This window comes from Schistocerca piceifrons, unplaced genomic scaffold, assembly GCF_021461385.2.
Source record: "Schistocerca piceifrons isolate TAMUIC-IGC-003096 unplaced genomic scaffold, iqSchPice1.1 HiC_scaffold_968, whole genome shotgun sequence".
NCBI lineage: Eukaryota > Metazoa > Arthropoda > Insecta > Orthoptera > Acrididae > Schistocerca > Schistocerca piceifrons.
This window is the reverse complement of record NW_025729243.1, coordinates 272,501-277,500: the sequence shown is the minus strand read 5'-3', so window position 1 is coordinate 277,500 and position 5,000 is coordinate 272,501. Positions and strand designations below refer to the sequence as shown.

Here is a 5,000-nt window from a genome sequence, read left to right as displayed (position 1 = left end):
GAATTCCTCGTTCATGGGGAACAATTGCAAGCCCCAATCCCTAGCACGAAGGAGGTTCAGCGGGTTACCCCGACCTTTCGGCCTAGGAAGACACGCTGATTCCTTCAGTGTAGCGCGCGTGCGGCCCAGAACATCTAAGGGCATCACAGACCTGTTATTGCTCAATCTCGTGCGGCTAGAAGCCGCCTGTCCCTCTAAGAAGAAAAGTAATCGCTGACAGCACGAAGGATGTCACGCGACTAGTTAGCAGGCTAGAGTCTCGTTCGTTATCGGAATTAACCAGACAAATCGCTCCACCAACTAAGAACGGCCATGCACCACCACCCACCGAATCAAGAAAGAGCTATCAATCTGTCAATCCTTCCGGTGTCCGGGCCTGGTGAGGTTTCCCGTGTTGAGTCAAATTAAGCCGCAGGCTCCACTCCTGGTGGTGCCCTTCCGTCAATTCCTTTAAGTTTCAGCTTTGCAACCATACTTCCCCCGGAACCCAAAAGCTTTGGTTTCCCGGAGGCTGCCCGCCGAGTCATCGGAGGAACTGCGGCGGATCGCTGGCTGGCATCGTTTATGGTTAGAACTAGGGCGGTATCTGATCGCCTTCGAACCTCTAACTTTCGTTCTTGATTAATGAAAACATACTTGGCAAATGCTTTCGCTTCTGTTCGTCTTGCGACGATCCAAGAATTTCACCTCTAACGTCGCAATACGAATGCCCCCGCCTGTCCCTATTAATCATTACCTCGGGTTCCGAAAACCAACAAAATAGAACCGAGGTCCTATTCCATTATTCCATGCACACAGTATTCAGGCGGGCTTGCCTGCTTTAAGCACTCTAATTTGTTCAAAGTAAACGTGCCGGCCCACCGAGACACTCAATAAAGAGCACCCTGGTAGGATTTCAACGGGGTCCGCCTCGGGACGCACGAGCACGCACGGGGCGGTCGCACGCCTTCGGCTCGCCCCACCGGCAGGACGTCCCACGATACATGCCAGTTAAACACCGACGGGCGGTGAACCAACAGCGTGGGACACAAATCCAACTACGAGCTTTTTAACCGCAACAACTTTAATATACGCTATTGGAGCTGGAATTACCGCGGCTGCTGGCACCAGACTTGCCCTCCAATAGATACTCGTTAAAGGATTTAAAGTGTACTCATTCCGATTACGGGGCCTCGGATGAGTCCCGTATCGTTATTTTTCGTCACTACCTCCCCGTGCCGGGAGTGGGTAATTTGCGCGCCTGCTGCCTTCCTTGGATGTGGTAGCCGTTTCTCAGGCTCCCTCTCCGGAATCGAACCCTGATTCCCCGTTACCCGTTACAACCATGGTAGGCGCAGAACCTACCATCGACAGTTGATAAGGCAGACATTTGAAAGATGCGTCGCCGGTACGAGGACCGTGCGATCAGCCCAAAGTTATTCAGAGTCACCAAGGCAAACGGACCGGACGAGCCGACCGATTGGTTTTGATCTAATAAAAGCGTCCCTTCCATCTCTGGTCGGGACTCTGTTTGCATGTATTAGCTCTAGAATTACCACAGTTATCCAAGTAACGTGGGTACGATCTAAGGAACCATAACTGATTTAATGAGCCATTCGCGGTTTCACCTTAATGCGGCTTGTACTGAGACATGCATGGCTTAATCTTTGAGACAAGCATATGACTACTGGCAGGATCAACCAGGGAGCTGCGTCAACTAGAGCTGAGCAGCCGGCCGCCCGGGAGTGTGTCCCGGGGGCCCGCGCGAACACGCAAGCGTCCGCTCAATCATTCTGCAAACAGGAGGAGGCTGAGCTCCCCTGCACAATACACCTCGAAACCCTCTCAGGTCCCGGCGGCGCGCAGCGCCGTCCCAAGTACTTGGTCGGGTTCGAGAGAGGCGCAATCGCCCGGAGTTAGGCGAGTAGACGCTTTCGGTGCGACCACCCGTGCTCCCAACTGAGCTTGCCGCTGCCGACAGAGGCCCGGGAGCGTGCTGTCGTGGCATTGCCGGCGGGAGACAACACGCGCCACCTACGGTGACCGGCAGCTCCAACGCCAGCGCCACAGAAGGACAAAAGCCCCACTTGGGTGCCGAAGCGAACTCTCCCAGCACAGCGCACGCGCCAACACATCCGCACAGCTGCGATACAAACCACCAGCGAGAACCGCTGGGGCGACCGAGCAGCAGACGGCGTCGCGGCGCCGAGCGCCGGGCGGCAGCGCATCCTCAACGCACACAGTCCTCAATCGGACCAGCACACTGAAGATGTCCACCGCGCTTCGCACCGGGCCCGCGAGGACCTACTTTGGCCGCACGGCGCCGCGCGCAGGGTGCGCCGGCGCGCAGCTGCGACGCCTGCCGCGTCCGTCGGCCGGCGCGCCTGCCACTGGCCGCCCCCACCAGCCGGCTGTAGCGCGTGCGCCCACGCACCGCGCGGCCAGCACGCCGGGAGGCGCCCCCTCACCGGCCGGGGACGGTCCCACCCAGCCACCGCCGCGTATCGCTTCACACCCAGATGCCGTTCAGTTTCGTCGGCATGGTGGGTATCGCTGGAACAACCGGTTAGTACCTCAACCTATCGTCGCCATCACCGATTCACCCCTAGCGAGAACAACCGCACCACAACAGGTTACCATTTGTTCATTTGCGTAACTTCACCAGAAAACGCAGGCGTCCATCGCCATTTGCAACTTCCACGATTATTGCATGCCTGTGTCAGGTGTCACGCCACACTACGTCTGCCCACATACACGCAACAAAATGTGCACGCCTAGACAATACGTGGAAGGTGGCCCCCGTACGTATGCGATGTCCATTGCTCGAACGACTGTCAACCGGCCTCTGTAGCATGTCGCAGATATGGAACGCGGTGCACCATGCCATCACGGTGTGTGAGGAGAGACGACTAGGTCCGAATACATCAACAGACAGCTCATGCTGATCGCCATCCACGGCGTCCGTTCCTCCCACACGTCTCTATGGCGTACCACACTGCAATCCAGCTCTCATAGGGAGACGACACGTAGCTGCGTGCACAATATTTGCACTGTATGGTCCGCCGTTTTTGGGCGCAGTCGTTGTACGGTCACACATGTGCCACGATGTATCATTCAGTACATAAGGACGAATGTGCAGTACAGATTGTGGTTTACGCGTACGACATTAGCGGACAGTTGACACAGGCCGCACCACAACGTAGCCTGAGTACGTCGCATGCGGAGGGCATTGAACATGCAAAGTTCTCACCAACCAGCTTGCGAAGGCAGGGGGCAAGGTGGGGACGTGGGGAGGGGCGGCATGTACGTCCTGCTGCCATCCACATTACAGTGTACAGCAGGAGCATGTGGAAAGTGAGCAAGACTTGCAAGGTGTTTAACATGAAGCGATACACAGGGGAGCGGGGAGTGCGAGTAGCGAACTATATTGCGAGGGTTGCGGGTGGGCAACACTACACTAATTGAACGAGTCGTATAACAATTACAGAGCAGGTTTAGGCGACAACGTGGGTTACGTTAGGCGACAACGTGGGTTAGGTTAAGGCACGACGTGGGTTAGGTTAAGGCACGACGTGGGTTAGGTTAAGGCACAACATGGGTTAGGTTAAGGCACAACATGGGTTAGGTTAAGGCACAACATGGGTTAGGTTAAGGCACAACATGGGTTAGGTTAAGGCACAACATGGGTTAGGTTAAGGCACAACATGGGTTAGGTTAAGGCACAACATGGGTTAGGTTAAGGCACAACATGGGTTAGGTTAAGGCACAACATGGGTTAGGTTAAGGCACAACATGGGTTAGGTTAAGGCACAACATGGGTTAGGTTAAGGCACAACATGGGTTAGGTTAAGGCACAACATGGGTTAGGTTAAGGCACAACATGGGTTAGGTTAAGGCACAACATGGGTTAGGTTAAGGCACAACATGGGTTAGGTTAAGGCACAACATGGGTTAGGTTAAGGCACAACATGGGTTAGGTTAAGGCACAACATGGGTTAGGTTAAGGCACAACATGGGTTAGGTTAAGGCACAACATGGGTTAGGTTAAGGCACAACATGGGTTAGGTTAAGGCACAACATGGGTTAGGTTAAGGCACAACATGGGTTAGGTTAAGGCACAACATGGGTTAGGTTAAGGCACAACATGGGTTAGGTTAAGGCACAACATGGGTTAGGTTAAGGCACAACATGGGTTAGGTTAAGGCACAACATGGGTTAGGTTAAGGCACAACATGGGTTAGGTTAAGGCACAACATGGGTTAGGTTAAGGCACAACATGGGTTAGGTTAAGGCACAACATGGGTTAGGTTAAGGCACAACATGGGTTAGGTTAAGGCACAACATGGGTTAGGTTAAGGCACAACATGGGTTAGGTTAAGGCACAACATAGGTTAGGTTAAGGCACAACATAGGTTAGGTTAAGGCACAACATAGGTTAGGTTAAGGCACAACATAGGTTAGGTTAAGGCACAACATAGGTTAGGTTAAGGCACAACATAGGTTAGGTTAAGGTACAACATAGGTTAGGTTAAGGTACAACATAGGTTAGGTTAAGGTACAACATAGGTTAGGTTAAGGTACAACATAGGTTAGGTTAGGTTAGGTTACACGTTGTTGTAAGGAAAGGTGTAGGGGGGGGCGGGGGCGGCAGGTTCGTTGATAGTGATTATAGTAAGTGAATGCTTGTGACATGATCAGATTTGTCACGTCAGTATGCACCTTTGGCTTATTAGAGGCGGCGCTCCAATTCTATGCTTGTGTCAGACCTGTGTCTTTGACTCATGTCATTGTTTGTGCGCTGTGACAGGAGGTACTATTGTGATGTTGGGTGCACCGTTGTATAGGACATGTGTGGGTGTTGGTGCCTGATCTGCGCAATGGTGGATGTCGAAAGGGTGGGATATTGTATTTTCCGCATGGACCTCCTGGTCTGGTTGTGATAGTGTGGATTGTGTAATGTGGCGGAGAGGATGCACTGGATGTTGTTCCATGCTGGTGCTTACATATTGTATGTGCGCCCG

The 5,000-nt window shown here is 53.2% G+C and overlaps 1 non-coding gene across 1 annotated transcript in view; it reads right to left on the bottom strand.

Moving 5' to 3' along the window:
• LOC124774692 overlaps positions 1 to 1,686 on the bottom strand; it is a 1,909-nt gene extending 223 nt beyond the window's left edge. The window contains exon 1 of the ribosomal RNA XR_007015440.1: positions 1 to 1,686. This exon is cut by the window's left edge and continues 223 nt beyond it. This is a non-coding gene — a ribosomal RNA (small subunit ribosomal RNA).
• Positions 1,687 to 5,000: the final 3,314 nt, after the last annotated feature.